The following is a 24258-nucleotide window of genomic DNA, read 5'->3' as shown; positions in this document are numbered from 1 at the left end:
AGCACTGAAACACACCCCCTCAGCAGCACAGGGGTGGCTGGGTTCAGGATGCAATCACTTAATCGGGCTCCCAAAGCTTTTCAATAGGGGTACCTGAGGATCACAAAGATGCGGCATGCTGGGTCCAGGGGGTCGTTTCTGGAAAACCGCAGGCTGGACAAGGAAGAGGACTGCCTGCTGAACGTTTTTGGACCTGTGGTCAGATTCCCCAAGGCACAGGGGCTGGGTTGCGGGGGTACCTTTAGGCATTGGGAGTCTTCGCCTGGTTCTCTTGCGGTCAGGGGGAGTCCTCCGTATTTAGGCTGCAGATGTCATTGTGTTGGCCAAGCGGGGTCAACCCAGGGTTGACACAAGATTAGAATCACCTGGAGACCTGCTCTGGACTGGGCATCGGTTGCAGAGTAGGCAGGACTTGCTGATCTGGGTTGGCTCTGGAGTCCTTGTTGGAGTTTATTGTGGACAGGGCCACTGTCGTCAGAAGTTCTTGGTCCACTGGTGGGCAGGCAGTCCTTTAGGGGCTTGAAGAGGTCACTGGTCCTACAGGATGCGTTGCCTTTTTGTAGCAGTGCTTCTGAAACTGCAGACAGGCCGGTAGAGCTGGGGCCAAGTCAGTTGGTGTCTGTAGTCTTCTCTGCTGGGGGGGTCGGCTTAGCAGTCCTTCTTCTTTCTTCTTTATTGAGGTCACCAGGAATCTGACAAGCTAGGTTCAGGGGAGTCCTTAAATCCTAGATTTAGGGACATTAGAGGGGTTAGGGACAGTAACCAGTGGCTACTGTTCCTTAGGGTGACTACACCTTCCGGTGTCCACTTCCTTCGGGGAGGGGGACATAGACCTAACTCTTTTGGTCCCTGTCCTCCAAAGCAAGATGGATGATTCTGCAGGGAGGAAGTCACTTCGGTTCTGGACACCTTCGGGTTGGTGATACCTGGAATGGTCACTCTTCCCTGTTTTTCCTAATTTTCCTGCGAGACTTGCCATCAAAAGTGGACCTCTGTCCAGGAGGCAGGAATCTCTACTAGCTGGAGAGCCCTGGGGCACTGTAACAGGAGGCGTGAGCCTTTGAGGCTCATCTCCAAGTGTTATAGTTCGTTCAGGAGGAGATGAGAAGCACCTCCACCCAGAGCAGGCTTTGTTTTTTGCCTCAGAGAACACAAAGACTCTCATCCCCTGAGATCAGAAACCTGTCTGTTAGTGGTAGGCTGGCACAGACTGGTCAGTCCCGCACTAAAGGGTTGGACAAAACACAGGGAGCATCTCTAAGATGCCCTCCGGGTGCATTTTACAATAAATCCAACACTGGCATAAGTGTGGGTTTATTGTGTGTGAAGTTTGATACCAAACTTCCCAGTCTTGAGTAAAGCTATCATGAAATGTCAAACTCCCTGTCCATGTACTCTGAAGGGCCACACTGTACTTACAATGTCTAAAAATTTATTTAGACATTGTAGGGGCATATTGCTTATGCAGCTATGCCCTCACCTGTGGTATAGTGCATCCTACCTTTGGGATATAAGGCCTGCTAGAGGAGTGACTTACCTATACCACTGGCAGTGGTTTGTAAGAGGGATGCATTGTTGATTTTACCTTTTCTCCCCACCAACACACATAAGCTGCATGGGCAGGGTGCATGTGTTTGGTGAGGGGTCCCTTAGGGAGGCATAATACATGCTGCAGCCCTTGGGCACCGTCCCTGGCCCTTAGTACTATGGGTACCTTTTACAAGGGACTTAGGGCCATATTTATACTTTTTGACGCAAAACTGCGCCGGCGCAGGTTTGCGTCAAAAATATTAACGCCGGCTAACGCCATTTTGGTGCGCCGTGCGGGTGTCAAATTTATACTTTGACTCATGGCGGTGCAAACCACAGGTGGGTGGTCATTATTTTTGACGCACACCGCAGCGTTAAGTCGTAAAGCAGAACAACGTTAATGCGGCATAAAGTACTGTGGATCGGTTTACGACCCCGTAAACCGGATATGCGTAGTTTTTTGACGCAATAACGTTAAAAAAAAACGCGAACACCACCATTTCACCAGAGGAGAGCCAAAATGGATCCCAGATGCCACTACAGACCCCAGGAAGATGACAAAAGACCAGGAACCAGCCAGGAGGACCCACACAAGAACCAGGACACTTATAAGAAGAAAAGAAAGTGTCGCTTCAGTGCAGAGGAACAGGAAATTCTGGTTAAAGAGGTGACGGAACACCAGCACCAACTGTTTGTCACCTCAAAGTTACCAATTAGTAGGAGAGAGGCTATATGGCAACAAATTGTCGACAAGATAAACAGTGTGGCAGAAGTACGCAGAACAGTCATCGAGTGCAAGAAACGCTGGCATGACTGCAAGCGCAGGACAAAGGAAAAGATGGCCAGGAACAGGAAGGCAGCACTGCAGTCTGGAGGGGGGAGTCCAGCACACCAGGAGGCCCTGGACCACATGGAGGAGATGGTCGCAGCCGTCATCCCTGAGGAGATCGTCACAGGGATTCAAGGACAGGACAGCGCAAACTACCAGGAGACAACGCACATGCAGGGTTAGTCGCATGGGGAATTAAAATGCAAAAATGTCAACTGTGAGCAGGGGGGATACCGACCACAAAATGCATGGAAGTCATCATATACATGGAGTGGCATGGGTAAAGGGGCACGGCATGGGGGCATGGCCTGCACAGACAGAAGCTGGGGCACACCATTACACTACACCAACAACAGTCCCATGGGGGCATGCTGTCATGCCAACGATGGAGCAAAGGGAAAGCCACGCCAGGAGGGAAGGGCACAACGTCAAACTGACATCCCGGCACACGTCAGCCACCATACCCCCTACATTAACTAGGGCCCTCTTAACAACCTCTAGCCATACCGAAAACTGGAATGTAACTGCGACAACAGTTGCCACTACCACCTCTGCTCTGTGTGCAGCTCAAGTAGCCAATGGCAGTAACTTCCCCATAGATCATTGTGGCGGGTTCTTTTTATCCCGAGCCGAGGGGATGCTGGAAGAAGGCGACAGACGCGACGCTGAAGGGTGTAGTACGTTTATTTATTTGTTCGTTGGAATTGTAGCCCTAGCTTTTCCGCCAAAGTGTGATATTCCAGTACAAAACTAATATATAAAGTCCCTTTTCTTTCAGGGTTCCTTGATGCTCCCGGGATGGGCTGGTCTGGTCCGGAGGGAGAGGTCTTGTTCAGCCGGCTCTCATGGCCCCAGGATTTCCCCAAAACAAAGAAGGAGAAAGGAACAGGTAAGTGGGGAAATGTATTTATATACGGTTAATTGGGGTTAGTAAGGTGTGAGAGGGGGGGGTTGTGTGGAGGTGAAGGAATGTGGGGTTGCACTCCTCTTGTGTCTTTCTTTCGTCGTGCCCTGTTTGTGACCCCCTTACAGTTTCATTCACTGGTCTGGGTATGGCCCTTGTGGGGTTATCCTTCAGTTTAACCGTGGTCCTGTTTAAATAGGCTCCCCTTCCTTACACGACCTCAGTCCTCCCTTCTTAACCCCCTTAAAACGAGCCAACCACCCAGAACCCCAGTCCCAGCCCCGGTACGCTCGTACCTGGCTTGGCCACGCCCCTCCGGGGACGTGGCCGGCTTGTAAGCGATCTCCCGACTTTGTCTCGGCAGGGGCGGGAGGCGCCCAAGGGTTTCTGCTCTCCGCGCGTTGCTCCTTCTCCACAGCGGAGTTTGCCTTCTCTCTGTGTGGTCCGCGGCGTTCTTCTCTCCGGCTTTCCTTGACGTCGGCGGCTTCCTCTGGGTCGCGCGGCGCTTCCCCTTCTTCGGTCGTCCTTCCGGCTTCTATCTGACGGATGACGTTGGACGTCATCGCGTCAGGAATTCCTTGGGTGCCCCCGGGGTATCCTCCGGCGGTCGTTCGCTCCGCCCAGGAACAGGCGTCCGGAGGCGCCCGGTTACACATCCCCTCACATGAATGGGGCTGATCGAGCCCCATCAGAACCGGAACCCGGGACAAATAGTCAGCCTGACCCATAAGGTCACCAGGGAGGTGGCAAACCCGGAAGGAGAAAGGTTGGAGCTCCATGAACCATCTCAATATACGATTGTTGGTATTCTTATATCTTGAGAGCCACGTTAGGGGTGCATGGTCCGTATATAGTAGGAAAGGTCTGCCCAAAAGATAGTATTGGAGACTTTCGATAGCCCACTTAATGGTAAAAACATTCCCGCTCTATAATGGGGTATCTTTGCTCCCTGGGAAATAGCTTACGGCTAATAAAGACGACGGGATGGCTCACTCCGTCTTCATCCTTTTGAAAAAGAACGGCCCCTACCCCCACGTCGGAGGCATCCGTTTGGAGATGAAAGGGTTTGTCAAACTCAGGACATTTCAATATCGGTTGAGTGGTGAGACACCTTTGCAAGGTATGAAAACTATGAAGTTGAGTCGGGTCTAGTCCTGGGATATTGTTGGGCTGTCCTTTTCTTAAGAGATTGGTTAGGGGGGCAGCCAAACTGGAATACTGGGGAATGAACCTTCAATAGTACCCCACTAGACCTAAAAAGGAACGAATTCCCTTCTTCGTGGTGGGAGCACTGGTGTGTAGAATGGCTTCGATTTTATTTTTTTGGGGTCGCAGTATACCGTTGCCAATGTGATAACCCAGGTAGGAGATCTCACTAAAAGCCATTCGGCTCTTGGCGGGGTTGGCTGTCAATCCAGCCTTCCTTAAAGCCGAGAGGATGTGGTCTATGTGGACCACATGGTCTTCCCAGGTCTCACTGAAAATAACGATGTCATCCAGATAGGCCGCCGCATATCTGGTATGAGGTCGTAATATGGTGTCAATGAGACGTTGGAAGGTGGCGGGGCGCCATGTAACCCAAAAGGGAGAACCTTAAAGTGATACAATCCTGAGGGAGTTGCGAAAGCCGTCTTTTCCTTGTCTTCGGGATCCAACGGGATCTGCCAATATCCCTTGGTCAAGTCAAGGGTAGACATGTACTTCGCTTTCCCCAGTCTTTCTAAGAGCTCATCTATCCTAGGAAGAGGATATGTGTCAAATTGTGATAGGGAATTGACCTGTCTAAAGTCGATACAAAAACGTATAGACCCATCAGGTTTGGGTACCAAGACCACGGGCGAACACCAGGGGCTTTGGGAAGGTTCTATGATGTCTAGATCTAACATCTTCTCAATTTCGTTTTCTACGAGGGTTTTCCTAGCTTCAGGGATACGATAGGGTTTTAATCGCACGGTTTTCCCAGGTGGTGTGAGGATTTGATGATGTACCAACTGTGTCCTACCGGGTACCGAGGAGAACACCCGCCCGTTTTTATCGAAGAGATTCTTCAATTGTCTATTTTGTTGAATCGAGATCTCTGTATTAATGATAGGAACCTCTCTCTCTCCAGGGGGATCAGTGGGGCACCACCCTATCTCTAATTCCTTAACGGTATTGACTAGGCAGCCGTGCCTTGGGTCGTTCGGAGGTTCTTCCCATCTTTTTTAATAAATTAACATGGAAGATCTGTGACCTAGGGGGAATGTCGTTAAGCTGAATTCTATTCGTTACGGGGGTTACTAGTCCTGTTACGGTGTAGGGTCCCTGCCACTTGGCCAACAATTTGTTGTCTGAGCTGGGAAGAAGAACTAACACTTTATCTCCTAGGGAAAAGGACCTCAATTGGGTATTCCGATCATAATTCCTTTTCTGTTTGTTTTGGGCCCTCTCCATGTGTTCCCTTACGCTTTCCCATACTGTATGCAGGTGGGTTTTTAACTCACGGACATACTTTAGAATGTTTTTTTCCCCGTCTTCTTCTTCCCACATCTCAGCGGCCATATCTAGTAGGGTCCGTGGTTGTCGCCCAAACAACAGCTCAAACGGACTATGGCCCGTAGAGGCTTGTTCGTGTGTCCTGATTGCGTATAATACTAAAGGGAGTTTCTTATCCCAGTCCTTACCAGTCTCTGAGATAGTTTTCTTTAGTAGTGTTTTGAGAGTACGGTTGTATCTCTCCACCAAACCATCGGTTTGTGGATGGTAGACTGACGTCCGTAACTGTTTAATCCCCAATAGCTGACATATTTGCGTCATCAGGTTGGACATAAATTGGGTACCTTGGTCCGTTAGGATTTCTCGAGGAAACCCAATTCGGGAAAAGAACCCTATCATGGCGTGAGCAACACTTTTGGTGTTAATACTAGAGAGGGGAATAGCCTCAGGGTATCTCGTGGCGTGATCTACTAGTACCAATATATAACGATAGCCTCTCGACGAGGGCAGAAGAGGGCCAGCGAGGTCCATCCCTATTCTAGAGAAGGGGACATCAATGATGGGGAGGGGTTGTAAAGGGGCCTTTCTCCACGAGCCTGGGTCAATCAATTGGCATTTTGGGCATTGTTGACAGAATTTCCTAATCTGGGAAAATACCCCCGGCCAGTAAAACTTCCTCAACAAATATTCCTCTGTTTTCTCCCTCCCATAGTGTCCACCCCCGGGCTGGCTGTGTGCTAAGTGTAGAACTTGTTGTCTATAAGGTTCTGGAACTATCAACTGTTTCTTTTCGTCGTGGTCTTTGTAAGTAACTCGGTATAATAGGTCTTTAACTATGGTGAACGAGGGACCCTTATCCTGGGGGTTCCGTGGCCGTGCACTTTTCCATGCATGGATTAAACTAGGGTCTTCTCTTTGCGAAGTCCGGAAGCTGGGAAGGGCAGTGAGGGCGAGGACCTTTGTAATTACCCTGTTGGAGCGGTCTTGGTTATAGGCTTTCTTAATAATTCTTTTCTCCTTCCGGGTGAGTTTAGGTCGTACCCTCGGAGGTGATAGAGGCATATTGGAGAAAGGAGCGTCCTTCCACCAGTTGTTGGTTTCTTCGAGCTGTCTAAGGCTGTCTAAGAGTTGCGGGAACTCCGAAAAGTCAGTTCCTATAATAGCTTCTTCAACCAGTTGCTCTACTAAACCCACTCTTATGGGTATTTCTTGTCCTCCCCAGGTGAGGGTGGTCCAGATTAGGGGATATTCTCTGGTTTCTCCATGGATACAACAGATTGATACCGTGAATTCCGAAGTGTAGTAAGGTGCGTCGAACAACCCGGCCCTGACCACAGATTGGCTACACCCTGAATCGATGAGGGCTACTGTGCTTTTCCCATTGATAATCAGTCTCTTTTTATAAGGGGTGTCTCTTCTTCCTGTATAAAAGACTCTTCCCCTAGTGACCCCTATTTCCATGGGTTCCGATTTTTCTGTTTTCAGGGGGCAACCTCGAGCTATGTGGCCCTATTCCCCGCAACTGAAACCCTGAGGTTGTTGTATATATGGCCTATCTAGTCCCCGGGATTTCCCTATGTCATCATTGATTCTTCGTCCCACCGTCGAAGACGTTCCCGAACCCAGACGCAGGGGACTAGGTGTTGATCGGGGGGTGGTTACTTTGAATTCAAGGGAGCGATGAAAGGCACAGGCCAACTCGATGGTAGTACTGGTATCCGGGTTTGGATGTTGTTTGATCCAGTTGCGTGTAGACGGGGGCAGAGCGTCCAGGTATTGCTCTAAGAGCACGATCTCGATAATGTCTTCCCGATTTGTCCCTATGGGTCCCAACCATTTGAGGCCCAGATCTTTGATCCTAAAATATAGGGCCCGGGGATTTTCGTTGGGTCCCCACTTCGCTTTTCTAAACCGGACTCGATAATGTTCAGAATCAAACCCCACTCGTTCTAAGATGCTCTTTTTGATATCGTTATAGGGGGTTATTCCACCGGGGTTTACCGCTTGATAGGCTGCTTGGAGAGTCCCGGTCAATAAGGGGGCCATATATTGGCCCCATCGCTCCTGAGGCCAAGTAGCGGAAGTAGCAACCCGTTCAAAATTGGTGAAAAAGGCATCGGGTCTTCACCTTCTTGATATCGTTGTAAGACCGAACTGGGCACATTCGGGTGTACACGGGTAGCAGCGATGGTATCTGTGAGATTCTTAATGGCGGTTTCATGAACCAACTGGTTGTTGGCCATTATGGTGGCCTGACTCTTAAGGGCATTTTGTAGTACCTCCCTTTCCAATTTGGCCTCTTTTTGTTGCTCTTCCCACACTAATTGTAGGTGTCTTTGTCCGGAGGCCAACTGTTGCATCATATCGGATAGGGTACACTTCTCCTCCATGGTTGGGAAGTCTCTGTCTCCTATTCCAGCATCCCACTTCTGACACCACTGTGGCGGGTTCTTTTTATCCCGAGCCGAGGGAATGCTGGAAGAAGGCGACAGACGCGACGCTGAAGGGTGTAGTACGTTTATTTATTTGTTCGTTGGAATTGTAGCCCTAGCTTTTCCGCCAAAGTGTGATATTCCAGTACAAAACTAATATATAAAGTCCCTTTTCTTTCAGGGTTCCTTGATGCTCCCGGGATGGGCTGGTCTGGTCCGGAGGGAGAGGTCTTGTTCAGCCGGCTCTCATGGCCCCAGGATTTCCCCAAAACAAAGAAGGAGAAAGGAACAGGTAAGTGTGGAAATTTATTTATATATACGGTTAATTGGGGTTAGTAAGGTGTGAGGGGGGGGGGTTGTGTGGAGGTGAAGGAATGTGGGGTTGCACTCCTCTTGTGTCTTTCTTTCGTCGTGCCCTGTTTGTGACCCCCTTACAGTTTCATTCACTGGTCTGGGTATGGCCCTTGTGGGGTTATCCTTCAGTTTAACCGTGGTCCTGTTTAAATAGGCTCCCCTTCCTTACACGACCTCAGTCCTCCCTTCTTAACCCCCTTAAAACCAGCCAACCACCCAGAACCCCAGTCCCAGCCCCGGTACGCTCGTACCTGGCTTGGCCACGCCCCTCCGGGGACGTGGCCGGCTTGTAAGCGATCTCCCGACTTTGTCTCGGCAGGGGCGGGAGGCGCCCAAGGGTTTCTGCTCTCCGCGCGTTGCTCCTTCTCCACAGCGGGGTTTGCCTTCTCTCTGTGTGGTCCGCGGCGTTCTTCTCTCCGGCTTTCCTTGACGTCGGCGGCTTCCTCTGGGTCGCGCAGCGCTTCCCCTTCTTCGGTCGTCCTTCCGGCTTCTATCTGACGGATGACGTTGGACGTCATCGCGTCAGGAATTCCTTGGGTGCCCCCGGGGTATCCTCCGGCGGTCGTTCGCTCCGCCCAGGAACCGGCGTCCGGAGGCGCCCGGTTACAATCATACAAACCTAAATTAGGTGGTTGAGGATGACAACTTCAATAATCCCCTGAAACAAGACAAAGGCCCCAGTACTGTCAAATGTCAATGCCCATAGTTGTCGAAAACATCAGCCAATGTAAACAACAATAGGAGCTACACAGCACTAAGGACACACCCATGCTGCATATGTCAGGGTCCATGCTGTGCCTGGGTAACAATGCAACATCCCAAATGTCATACTGCTCAGACAATAGCATTGAGGGGGGACACATATAACTGGTCACTGAAATACATTCGCACAGTCAGAGGAGGAAATAGGACACGGATACGATTATCAGGGCAATCCAATGTACCACACATTCCCCAACATCAGCAGTACACATTACCACTGCCAACATCCATATCGTGTCATAACATTGCTATGCATGGGATATGCCACATGTCAAATACATTTAAGTGGATGTGAAAGATCAGAGATTGGGGCAGGTCCAGATTGTTAAGTGTGCTGCCGGGGCTATCAGAACACCCACAGCCAGTGAAAGGTCTCACCATGAGAATGAATGTAGACGGAGGCTTGAGTAGGACAAGAAGGTGGTAATTCTCTATTTGGCCAAAACCAACACCTAGAGGAGATGATGCCGACAAGTCTAATAACTCAATAACATACATGTGACATGCAGGTGGGCCATAGGCATGGAAGAATGCCCATCTGAAAGACTGGAGCAATGAACACGAAACAAGATCACAATGTGAATTCATCACAAGGCAGGCATGTCACATCACCCATGCCACAACACAGACACACTAATTGTACCTTGTTTCATTGCAGAGGAAGATGGATCTCCTGCGGATATGCCTGTCCCAGATTACCCTGATGACATGGATGATGAGCCGAGAAACATTCCCCAGGAGACTATCCAAAAGGTCCTTGAAACCCTCCAGACCCCACCTTCAGTCACAAGGAGGAGCACAGAACAAGCAGCCATCGCAGAGGATCCACCCACCAACCCAATTGTAAGACCTGCCAGCTCCAATACAGCTGAGGACTCAGACGACACTGGCACCAGCTTTGAGAGAACTGTAGTTGGAGTACAGCGGGAGCTGGCCAAGGAGGTGCGGGTGGAATGCAAACTGTGGCAGCCAGCCTAGAGGGAGTGCGTTTGTGCATGATGTCATCTGCAGACCAGGCAGCAGCTATGCAAGCCCTAACATCTATCTTGCAGGAACTGCAAAAAACCCATAAGGAAATTAGCACAGCTGTAATACAGTTGACCCAACACCTACAACAGCAATCCTGTCAACGCGTGCACGAATGCAACATTGAACCCCACAGGGTCAACCTGGCTGCCTACCATCGTGATGTGGCTGCTATTCTTAAGGATCAGCAGATACTCCTTGCTGCAGTACTGCCCTTAAGACCTTCACAGGGAGCAGCAACCGGGATGTCTGACTCCCCGTCTTCTAACACTGAGGTGTGTGTTGCCCCTTCACAACCACCACCAACAAGGACAGAGGAGGCAACACACACATCCGAAGAAGAAGACATGGAACAGATCACATTCACAAGGAAAAGTACCCGGAAACACTAGTCCCTGCCACATGGCCAAATATTACCAAGGTCCTGCGCTTTGTAACTTGCCAGTCTTCCAACAACTGTACTCAAGCACTGTTCTGCAAACCACTGTATATCTTGTCACCCAGCCCAGTGATTGTCTCTCTCTTACTCATTGACAAATCCTGTCCCTCTGCACTGTCTGAAACATCAACCCCAGCATGTCAAAAGCATTTCCGTAATCCCTTGTGTAGGATCACAATGTAAGATGTCACTATAATGGACTCACAATCAAGGACAATGTACAGATAGCACTACAGCACTTTTCAATAAATAGCACTTGCACAACAAATCTGTCTCTGGGTAATGTGACATATCAACTGTGCAGTAGATATCTGAAATGTGCCTACTGTCAAATTACGTAGCTTGTCAATACAACTGTCCTGATATTATGTAGTCAGATAAATCAGCAAAGCGCCCATGATTGCATCATACTCTGCCCTTCCTGAGGGTAAGATCTGATGAAGTGAGAAACCATACACCATCATGCTGTGTTGGACAGAAGAATGCTTCCTCAAGGGATATCTAAGTCATCAAATAGTGGCCGCAAAATGTTGTCACCATGCAATACTAACACATATAACAGTGCACACTAATCTAAGCAAACACTACAAAAACTGCATAAATGAAGGTGTCTGAGTTTATATACAAATAGGTAATCATGCTGAACTGTGTCACAAATGACGTATGAGAGTCATGAAGACAAGAATACAAGAGTGCCAATGAGAACTCATCTTATAAGGGTGTCCTTGATCATCACACTGCAGTCAGACCTAAAACTGTTCCCCCAATACCAAGTCTGGAAGCACAGTTTGTGACGTAGAAAACACACTTATCAACAGAAACACATTGTCATCCATATTAACTGGGATTGTTGGTTGCAACGAATGGTGTAAACTTTGCAAGGTAGCTCTGGGGTAGCTGCCAATCGTACAGCTCAGTTGGGATTTGTTTGTAGCATAGGACACAAATGTAATAGTACAAAATTCATGTACACTGATTCCAAACCCAGGATCAAGTACCATTTAACACATACTGTTAAGGGTTAACCAAATATTTATTAAATGCTAATCACAGAAGAGGAAACTGAGGGAAAAATCTTACCTACCCTAATCTACCCTGACTACTCATTAGCCACAACTGTCCCTAACTAACCTAAGCTACACTTACTTATCACATGTAACGAAACGTTCTAAACATCCACCCCCTACCCCCCTTATGAGACGGGACACATGGAGTACAGCACATACTAACCTAAACACATACTATACTATCCTAAACAAATACATATTTTTTTGTATTTTTGTATTAATTTTTTTTGTTTTTCTTTGGTATTTTTAAAAAACAATTAAACACACAAGAACCCCAACATCGCCCCCCACCCACCCAGCCACACAACCACACACTTAATAAGTAAAAATAGAAAGAATCAGGACCCCCCACCCAGTAACACTAACTAAACTAACAGCCTATACTAACCTAACACTAAGCCCCCCAAGCCCACTAACTATAAGAACAAGGAAAGAGGAGGGAGGGGAGGGAATCATGTCCATTTCAAATACAGTCTAGAGGTTGGCCCTGCGGAGGGTCCTCTTGATTGACTTAACACCCTGGTTAATGTGGCGCACATCCCGGCTCAGGTGGCTTAACTTGCGCAGCACACGGTCCATCTTCCGTTCCATGTTGTGGAAGGCTGCAGGGTCAACAGATGGAGCTGTGGCAGTCTGGGTACTGGTGGAGGAGGTCTGTGTGTGTGTGTGGAGCCAGGGCCAGTGGGCTGTCCAGCACCTGTAGCAATGCTTGGGCCTGGAAGTCCAGCAGATGTTGGTCACAACAGTCCCAGCTGTGGATGGGGCCACCTGGCTTGAAGTGGTGGTTGTGCTAGTGGTGGCTGTGGTGGGCAAAGTAGGCTTACCCTGTGGGAAGGCTCTCCATGCCCCAGAGGCCCGTTCATGGCGATATCGACGGACCATCCTCCTGAACCCCGACTCCACCAGCAGGATGTGCTAATATCTCATGGCCCGGCACTGGAATTCACGGACCTGGTCTGGAGTCATGTTTGCAGCTGTGAAGACAAATGCAGATATTCTAGTAGGACAAGAAGGTGGTAATTCTCTATTTGGCCAAAACCAACACCTAGAGGAGATGATGCCGACAAGTCTAATAACTCAATAACATACATGTGACATGCAGGTGGGCCATAGGCATGGAAGAATGCCCATCTGAAAGACTGGAGCAATGAACACGAAACAAGATCACAATGTGAATTCATCACAAGGCAGGCATGTCACATCACCCATGCCACAACACAGACACCTGTAGCAATGCTTGGGCCTGGAAGTCCAGCAGATGTTGGTCACAACAGTCCCAGCTGTGGGTGGGGCCACCTGGCTTGAAGTGGTGGTTGTGCTGGTGGTGGCTGTGGTGGGCAAAGTAGGCCCACCCTGTGGGAAGGCTCTCCATGCCCCAGAGGCCCGTTCATGGCGATATCGACGGGCCATCCTCCTGAACCCCGACTCCACCAGCAGGATGTCCTAATATCTCATGGCCCGGCACTGGAATTCACGGACCTGGTCTGGAGTCATGTTTGCAGCTGTGAAGACACATGCAGATATTTGAGTAGGACAAGAAGGTGGTAATTCTCTATTTGGCCAAAACCAACACCTAGAGGAGATGATGCCGACAAGTCTAATAACTCAATAACATACATGTGACATGCAGGTGGGCCATAGGCATGGAAGAATGCCCATCTGAAAGAATGGAGCAATGAACACGAAACAAGATCACAATGTGAATTCATCACAAGGCAGGCATGTCACATCACCCATGCCACAACACAGACACACTAATTGTACCTTGTTTCATTGCAGAGGAAGATGGATCTCCTGCGGATATGCCTGTCCCAGATTACCCTGATGACATGGGAGTCATGTTTGCAGCTGTGAAGACAAATGCAGATATTCTACGTTAGTAACTGCATTGTGTGAAATGGCACAAGAAGTTAATCAGAAAATACATCTACTGTACTTGTAACAGCTCGTATCACAATACAGATCATTGAATGTCCCTGAGTAAGTACATGGCAGGCCAGCCTACAAAGGTCACATCACACATAGCACATCCATAACCTACAAGATGGGTGACAACTGGCTTTGACTTCCCACCTGAGTTCTGCCAGTTATCAGCTAACAATCATGATGCATATCCTCCGCCAAGACCTGGGCTACAAATGTCAGTGTACGGAATGCAAAACTAAAGCCACATGGTCTGCAAGTTGTAACTGGACTTGCCAGTATAGTACCAAGTGCCATACCTGAGTGTGTATACTAGGTTCCAACCAAACAGTCACTCATTCACATGTACGTGTAACATACTGGTAGCATCAGTACTAGGTACCCCATTCACAAACCCATTTCCATGTTTGAGGGTGGGGGGTGGATAAACAACTATCAATTTCCAACAACATGTACACCAAGGAGTGTATAGAAAACTCCACACGTGTTTGGCTCTACACACAAACCACAGGTAAGGTCTATCAACAATGAGGAGTCAGCAAACCCTAGTCCAATCATGGGGCCACACATGTCAGGAAATGCAGAACTTGGTACACAACATATACTTCCAGTAAGGCCTGACTTACATCAGACACAGAGTTGCAAGAACACCCATGATCATGATTAGCATGCACACCTAGGCCATTGCACTCAAGTTCCACATACTTGTAGCACTAAATGTGGAAGTACATGCTGCTAGGAGGTTCTACCTACAGTTTCATAAGTACGTTGGTAAATGGGGAAGCAGAAGTCTATTGGAAAGCAATTTGCTGTACCAATCGTGGAGAATGTGGGTCTGACAGGCTGACTAAATCGGAGCTGACTTCCAGTGCGACTCTTGTTGATACAAGTGTCATCCACATGACTAACCCCAGTACTCACAGTGGGGCCTACAGGAATGGCCTACAATCCCTAGATAATACCATTGGATACGCATTGGCCAACTCAAAACATTTGAGAAACTGAAATCCCACTCATGGAACAAAATAAATGATTGCACTCCCACAGTGTAGGGTCCCGGTCCACCTGTAAGGCATGGAAGGAAGAAATGTGCTCAAAAACTGTGCACAGAGCACAATTTCATAAACATATACAATGTGTAGGCTGAATAAGGAAATGGCAGCCATTCAGACATTATAATACTGCATCTGATATATCACGGCCAACTTGTACATAACATGGGTCTCCTGTGACAGTTACACACATATCTGCACACATACATTGGCCCTAACTATCATGTGGTTGCAAACATGCCCCGTAATTGGTGACCAGAAAAAATATGGAGTGTAATCGTCTCATCATGTGCATCCTAGAGAGACATCCAAAGCCTGGTTACTTGAGGACTGCATTACCAGTCAAACATGCCTTGTGGCCATGACACATTAATTACACATAGGTACAATGTACAGAGGGAGGGGCAGTGACTTTTGTAAGCCCTCCTGTTGTTACATTTGATTCAATTGATGTGGCCCAGCTATGGTGATTTGCACCAACCATGGAGATGTGAACCCATGTGCATACCTTTGGACTGCCATCCATATTTGGAATGTGGCACAACTAACTCCAACAAACATTCTAAGATGTTAGCTGAGGGCACCTTACACCTTTTCACGATGCTTTCAAATCCAGATCTGACATGTATCCAAAAAGATAAAGGACCACAATAATCCCGAACATTCATAGTACTTACGTGAACGCTTTCCTTCCACACTCACCAGACTCACATGAGACATATGTCTGAGCCGCTTTGCTATTATCAATTGACGTGAAGGCAGCACTCATTTTCTGCATCATGTAGTGATTCTAAAGTCAGTATAGCTATTGTGTCAACAAAGTTAGCCAATATGTTGGCACATCTTTACTTCTCTGTCAAAAGTGCCCTATATAGACATGATTGGCTCCTATTTTGTTTGGTTGTCTGACACAGAGGCTGCACCAATTTACTTCATGGAAAAGTATCCTGTAAGTTTGCTGAGCACGTGCTACCTGACAGCTAGCAATTGTGATCCTTACCATAGTGCATCAATTATCCCTGTATGTTTCCCCAGCATTACACACAGTCAGCAAGTTAGCTGGCAGACATAGTACAAATCCTCTTATGTCACTACAGAGCATTTAATCGTGCACATTTACATGATTAGTACTCACCAACAGTGCCACTAATCACGATTCCCAGGTGGTCCAAGAGATCCTGCTCCCGGTGCTTCAGCTGGTCGTCACTCCTCTGGCTGGCTTACACACGCTGCAGGTGATGCAGCACCTTTCCCCACCAGATTCTGCGCGCCTCTGTTGGATACCCCTGTATCACCCTGCCCCCTGCCTCGATCATGAGTGGCAAGAAATGACACACAAGCCATATGAACCCCCCCAACTCCTCTTCACCCATCCTGCCAAGACATGGCCTACCAGACATAGTAGAAATGTGAAAGGGAATAGGGGTTAAAGAAATAGAAGGGGAAAGTAGGGGTACAAATACAGATAAAAAGTAAACTTAACCACTAAAAGAGCCCAACTATCCCCAAACTACCACTACCCACAACAGACTCCCACAAACAACAAAAATACTAGGTAAATGGACAAATGTACACAAAACACAGTAGTACAGTATACACCAACAATATTTATTTTGCAAATTGACAATACAGATAGCACACAGGACAAAAAAGCACAACATCTCAGGACACCACTCTCTACACAGCCACACAGTCTAGAAGAATCATAGACTGCAAAGTGAAAGTGAAAGTACACCCCCTGTACATGATCTGTAAACAGGATATCCTATTACATCACTTCCTGTATGAAATGTCCGCCCTTTTTCGCGTTATGCATAATTTTTTGTCCAACAATACTGCATTTGCATCATTTTTTTTTACGAACAAGCTGTGAAAATTACCCCACATTCAAATAATAGTACATAGCCTGTACAAATATCTGGATGCGGCCTAATGTTCACTCCTGTGCGTCCAAAAAAATGACGCAATTATAGTATTGGTGGGCAAAAAATGACGCATAATGCTAGGAACGTCAAAATTTCAGTGCATGAACTGGTTTTGGGCAATTTTTCAGTTTTTCTGTTATGTTACATTTGGGACACATCAGAGATAGGCTGATTGCACACACTATGGAGTTGATGGTGTATGTTCACATGTGTGACATCATACTGCAGCGGACCATGATCTACTACTCCCTTCACAGTATTTTTACGGTTGGCTGACGCAATAGATGGTCAGAAGTGTGGCCAACATATACGTGTTGCACAAATTGGGCATGTGTGGTATAAGGAGAGGATAACAATGTGACGCACATATGTACAATACCTAAATGCCTTTGGCTCAAAGTGTGTGCTTTGGCAACTAATGTATTTGTTGACCAAGTGTATGTGTATCACATGAAGCATTATTGCACATATGCTTGTATGAATGTGACGTCCATATGTCCAATCCTTAGTCATTGTGGAACTGAGAGAGGGCATGTGTTAGTCATACATGTAGCAACATCCGTAATGTGGACTTCCAAGATTTAGGGTAACGTAGACACCACATGTGACAAAGCATGCACCAGATAGAAGGCAGATGCTTGTTCATGTCAATGGTCCACATATTCAACATCCTATGTCCTAGAGTTTTGGTAACAGCTTCCTAGGCACTAGTTGGTGAATCACACAGTGAGTCATACACATGCATTGAGGAAGTGGGTACCATGTTGTTTGCACAGACAGACAAGGGTGAATCTCAAATGTATGATGACACCACAGTTGAGGTCATAGAAGTGAGCCACAACTCTCAAGTGGCTGTGGTGGACCAGCATACAAGGCAGCACGTGTCCACATATTTCCAGTGATCAAATGCGCATAGGTGTCTTGTTCATATGTGTGGTCCAATGATGATCCTGTATATTGTTTGGGGTGTAATTTGTCACAGTTCGGTCCAGGACTCATCATGAGTCAGTGGCAGCTATTCCTGTATCTACTGAGTATCCTTGGTTGATCAATGTGAGTAAAGTGGATGAGGACATGTGAACCTACATGGGGATGGTCCCACCCTGTCACTAAAGACATGTAATGAGACAGTCAACAGGGCAACCTTGGTGTGCTGAGTGAGATAATGTCTCAGGTGTCATGTTCCAGCAGGTGTCATTACAACATTTGTACATAGGTTAGCCTCTGCAATTCCCACTGCATCTGGGAACATCATAGCCTCTGTGCTGATTATTCTCGCAGCTATTAACCACAAACGGCCCATCAATATTTTGTGAGCACTGTGATTCTGTGTGTGAACTGTCAGGGTCCTGACTTGTGTGGATTTGTCATGGACATTATCAGAGGTTGCTGGTTCTGCTGAAGGCCCCGTACCCAATCCCTGCATACGGCCCTGGGACACTGTCACACTTTGTCATTCATGCATAAATGAGACCCAGACAAGAGATGGGCCATGAATTTTGCTTTTCCCAGAGGATTTAAATCAAATGGTACAGTTAAAAGACAGATGATGCTATACAATGTATTTGTGTATGCATTGAAGAAGCCCATGCCCAATACCCCCTGATGAATGATAGGTTTGCTAACGCAAGTGTGGTACATATGTAGACACCGGGATACTTTAGTGTGACGCACAGACAGATGCCAGTCAGGCTGACAGAATGCAGGGTGATTCAGGATCCAGCAATTTGACAAGTTACATAATCAGTGGTCTGACTCAGACTGTTTGGAGGACGAACTAGACAGATGACATGTCAAACTGTGTATGTCCTGTGTTTTTTAAGGTGACAAATGAACACAAGGGCTGTGTTACATGGCTTACTTAGTATCAATGCTTAACGGTGTATTTGACATAATGGCAACTCCTATGCTGTTCCAGGCATCAGCAGGGTCAGTGCTTGTTGAAATGGGTGGTGTGCATGGAGGTGATCACAGGTGTGGGCTGCATCTGTTTCTCACCAGTCCTGTAGGTGAGATTTGCATTCTAAGGGCCAACATACTTTTTCACACGGGAAGCAATCTACAGGTGCTAACAGGGCTTAGAAACTAGAAGACAGTGTATAAATTAACCTGACGTCCATGCAGTCAGATGTTCTATGACAATGGCATACCATAGGAAAGGGTGTAGCACACTGGATTGCTATTGTTAGTCTGTGTGTGTAGAGGAGGTAATATCAGGGTTCACATCTTAGTATTCCAGGGACCTCTTCAGACAGGTGGGTTGTGACCAGGTGCATGGGTGTGTCAGGACTTAGGAAATGGGCTGACATGTACATGGAATGTCATGTGTGCAATGCTGCTCATATGAGTGGCACTTGTGCTGTCTATGTTCTGCTTCTATGGAACTCTGGTCACAGATAGTCCTTGAAAATATTGGATGCAGTTGGACTTACTGCTGTCAAGGCTCTGGTCAGACATTCCTGTTACTGATGCAAAAGCACATCGGCTGCCTCATGTATAAGGTTTGTTTTCCCCTTATTGAGTGATGGTGTCTTAGTTGTGTGCCATATGCTGCGTTGGACCTGGATTTCAACATGTAAGTGTGAAATAGGTGTGGTCCTCTGCTATTGGCCTTCAAAGGAGAAATGTACATGATATATGTCATTTACAGTGTGTGTGTATGTGACCATTGTATGTTAGGCATCACATTAGCTCTGGGATTTTCAGTGTCCTAATCAGTATCTCAGCAATGCTCCATGAGGCAACACTCTTATTCTGATAAGTAGAGATGAAGGTGTGCAAAAATGATTAGCCAGACCATGATATGGTGATTATTATAGGTGTTTATTTAAATTAGTTAACTAAAGTGGTGATGGTGATTATATTTAAAAGAAATTGTTGACAATATGTTGCTGCCTGCGTATACCAGCGGCCGTGTTCTGTAGTTCCCCCTCATTTTGCATGCCAGTATCCTCCTCTTCCTCCTCTTCAGGCATGTGTGGCTCTGGTTCCAGGAGGGGAATGTTCCTTTTGATGCCAATGTTGTGCAATATTGCACATGTTAGGATGATCTTACAGACCATCTCCGGGGAATATAGGAGGCTACCACCAGTGATGTCAAGGCACCGGAACCTTGACTTGAGGATGCCGAAGGTCCTCTCGACTATGCTGCGTGTCCTCCTATGTGCGTTGTTGTAGGCACGCTCTGCAGCAGTACTCGGGTTGCCAATAGGTGTCATTATCCATGGCTGGATGCCATGCCCCTGATCAGCTGCAAGAGAAAATGAATGGGATCATGTTGATGTAGCTGGCCTTATTGAAATGATCTTTCATGGCAGTAGTTGTCTTGTGTTGTCTGTGACTCTTTTGTGTTATAATGTCGCATCCTAGGCTTGTAGGATGTACCATCTGCATTGTGTTGTTTCCTTGGCTGAACAAGTGTATGTCTGCTGTATGTTCTGGGATTTGCAGTACAGTGTGCCCTCCCTAGCATTGTGACTTGTGATACAGGTGTCCCTGTGTCTTCACTGGGGGTAAGATGATAGTTCCATACACAGGTTAAAATTGACAGTGTTGTTAACACGTTCATATCAATGTACCCTGGACATCCCATACCTTTAGACTTATGCAATGGATTCATGTAAACGTCATTGGGACACTTACATTTTGCAAGGTGACATTTAGGCAACCCACTCCACACGTTGTGATCTTTGACGTCTTAACATTAGGCTGTACAGTCATTTCAGATGTGTGACATGTTCAATGATGACCTAAGAAACATAGCTAGCGATATCACGACCTCAGTGTGTTCCTGTTCACATGTTGCTGTTGAGGTGTATGTGTTGTGTGTCCTAGAGGGTTGCTGTGCAGTGTGTATATAAGTAGGTTTTTGTACTTACCAACAAGTAGTCCATTGCCATACCATCCATCCTGGAAGTGTTCATTGATGGTGCAGTGACCGAAGATGAAGGAGTCATGGACACTCCCAGGATATTTAGCCACTATGTTGGTGATCAATCCCTGGTGATCGACAATGGCCTGCACGTTGATGGAATGTGTGTGCTTCGTGTTGCGGTAGAAGTGTTCAGTTGCAGCAGGTGGCACAAGGCGTACATGTGTGCAGTCGATTGCACCAAGGACATGTGGGAAGCCACTGATGAGGTAGAACCCCTGTTTTGTTTCCTGCTGCTTCTGCAGTGTGTTAGGGAAGCAGATGTGGCGGTGTGTAAGTTCAATGATGGCATCCAGTACTTTGGGCAAAAAGGCAGAGAATGATGGTTGTGACATTACGGCAACAAGGGCACTGGTTGCTTGAAAAGAGCCACTTGCCAGCATGTGAAGTACGGCAAGCAACTTGGTTTCTGTTGAGATGGTGCGGGGTGTCAGCAAAGTAGGTGCTAACTGTGGTTCAATGTTGCGCAACAGCTGCTGAACGGCCTGCCAGTTCAACCTGTACCTCTGGATGATGTTGTGTTCCCTGAGGCCATGAAGGGTTGTTCTGGGGTGGAATATCCTCTCCTGCCTTCTGCGCTGCCTTTGGGGTCCCTGCTGGTGTTGTTGTAGCTGCTGTTGTTGTTGCTGGGCTCTGCGTCTACGTGCACGCTGGATTAGAATCACCTCCATGTCTCCCTGTTGCTGCTCTGCTGCTCTGCTGTTGCTTCTGTGTGTTCTGATTAAATACAGGTGTGTTTGCCCCATTTTAACGCCTGCCCTGATCCAGGCGTTAATTTTTTACGCAAATCGGGCTGTGCGTCATTTTCCGGCTCCGCCTCCTGGCCATACTTCATTTTTGCCCAAAAGCATAAATACGATGCACGGCCGTTTAAGTCATTTTTTGGACGGGAACGCCTACCTTGCATATGATTAACGCAAGGCGGGTTGCCGCATCCAAAAAATGACGCACACGGCAGAATTTTGCCATCCGCGGGCTCGGGCGTCAACGTTTAAATACGGGGCAACGTTTGCGCTAAATGTGCGTCAAAATGTTTGACGCACATTCGACGCAGACAGAGTATAAATATGCCCCCTTAGTTGTGTGCCAGGAATGTGCCAATTGGGGAAACAATGGTATAGTTTTGGGAAAGAACACTGGTGCTGGGTTCTGGTTAGCAGGATCCCAGCACACTCTCAGTCAAGTCAGCATCAATATCAGGCAAAATGTGGGGAGGCAGGTAACCATGCCAAAAGGGGCACTTTCCTACAGTAGTGAAAACTCCAAAATTCATCTTTCACTGTAGCAATGCCTATTCCTCTCACAGGTTAACATTGGGATTACCATATTACATCCTATAAGTGTAATTCACAAACTGAAAGATGCAAGACTTTAGAGTTTGGTGTCTCTGGACTCCTAATTTTAAATCCTAACTTACTACAGAGTTGGATTTTAAATTAGAGTCCTCAAAAAGTCACTTATAAAAAGCTGGCATTTTCTAACTTTAGCCATTTAGTGCCTGTTGCCTGTCTCTGATTGCATCTGTGGGTGGGTTGAAAGCTGGGCTTTGTGTATTCCCTCTATACAGCCACACATGGAGGGAGCTTAGGTATGACATGAAATGGGCCTTCTGGGTCCTGTTGAACCATCCTGTACAGGATGGGAGGGAGAAGCTGGACACAGCCTCAATAGGGGTGTGCGGGGTGCTCCACTGGCAGAACTAACTGAGTTTTTGGAACTCCACGCTCCACTTGGAGCATGGAGTTGTCCAAAAAACTCAGTTAGCCCCGCCAGTAGAGTGGAGTTCACCGGTTTTTTTTAACTCCACAAAACTCTGTTGAGGCCTAATTTACACCTGAATAGGATGTGTCCTGTCTCAACACAAAGGGCTGCATATACCTCTGTAATGAGTCTGGAGCCAGGACAAGAAGGGTAGGCAAGTCTTTGAAGTCTCCTCTAACTCTAAGGCACAACTTGGTATAAGTTCTGGCCCTCAGGCACCACCAAATCAGTACACTTCTGTGGATATTCTGACAGGAAGAATGTCTGTTGTGTTGCTACTGGGACTGCCGCTTTGCTGGATTGTTTCTGTACAAGGAACTGCTGACCTACTGTGCTGAAGTGCTACCCTCTGGCCCAGGGAAGATAAACTGGACATGCCACATACATTTTCAACCCAGGGACCCAGAGTGACTCCAAGAGCTAGTCTACTAGCCTCCTAATCTGAGCCTCATGGACATAAGAGGCTACCCACAGGTACTGGGCCTGTCTTCAGCAAGCTCCTGATCCCCAACAGGCAACTCTCAGGTCCTGAGTGCTTGTAAGTGGCTTTTGGCTCCTGAAATCAAGATTTTGGGCTCCTCGTGACCGCAAATGGGCCTGTTCACACCAGTACTGTGCCTCTCCTGAACAATTAACATGAGCCACAAGCTCCTGGCTTTTCCCAGAAAGATGGAAACACGCTGAAGTCAAGGCCTTGATCAAAAAGCCCAAAGCCGACCCCAAAGACCTCAAAAACTACCGACCTATCTCCCTACTCCCCTTCCCCGCAAAGGTCATAGAGAAGATAGTCAACAACCAACTTTCCCGCTTCCTGGAGGACAACGGCCTACTCGACGTCTCCCAATCTGGATTCTGCAAAAACCACAGCACAGAGACCGCCCTCATCGCCTGCACCGAAGACATTAGGACCAGGCTCGACAAAGGTGAAACCGTTGCCCTCATTCTCCTCGACCTCTCCGCAGCCATCAACACCTTATGTCACCAAACCCTGCGCACATGCCTCTTTGATGTCGGAATTCACCACAGTGCTCTGGACTGGCTCACCTCCTTCCTCTCCGAAAGAACACAAAGAGTTTGCCTCCCCCCGTTCCGGTCAAAAGCCACCGAGACCATATGCGGAGTCCCCTAGGGATCCTCACTCAGCCCCACCCTCTTCAATATCTACATGGATCCGCTCACCAACATCGTCTGACCCTACGGCCTCAACATCATTTCCTACGCTGACAACACTCAGCTCATCCTCTATCGCATGAGGAACCCCACAACCGCCAAGAACAACCTCCGCACCGGACTTCTCGCCATCGCCAACTGGATGACAGCAAGCCACCTCAAGCTGAACTCAGAAAAAAACAAGATCATCATCTTCGGGCCCAACAAGTCAGCATGGGACGACTCATGGTGGCCAGCCACCCTGGGGCCGCCCCCAACACCCACCACCCATGCACGCAATCTCGTCCTTATGCTAGACTCTTCACTCTCCATGACCCAGCAAGTCAACACCATCTCGTCCTCATGCTTCAACACCCTTCGAATGCTCTGCAAGACCTTCAGGTGGATTCCTGTGGAAACCAGAAGAACGGTCACTCACGCCCTCGTTAGTAGCAGACTGGACTACGGCAATGACCTCTATGCAGAATCAACGGCCAAGCTCCAGAAAAAACTCCAGCGCATCCAGAATGCCTCAGCACGTCTCATCCTCAACCTCCCTCGCCAAGAACACATCTCTGCCCACCTCAGAGCCCTCCACTGGCTACCTGTCAACAAAAGGATTGTCTTCAAAATCCTAATCCACGCTCACAAAGCCCTCCACGACACCGGAGCGGCCTACCTCAACGATCAACTTAACTT

Source organism: Pleurodeles waltl, chromosome 2_2 (assembly GCF_031143425.1).
Source record: "Pleurodeles waltl isolate 20211129_DDA chromosome 2_2, aPleWal1.hap1.20221129, whole genome shotgun sequence".
Lineage (NCBI taxonomy): Eukaryota > Metazoa > Chordata > Amphibia > Caudata > Salamandridae > Pleurodeles > Pleurodeles waltl.
This window is presented reverse-complemented; position numbering follows the sequence as displayed.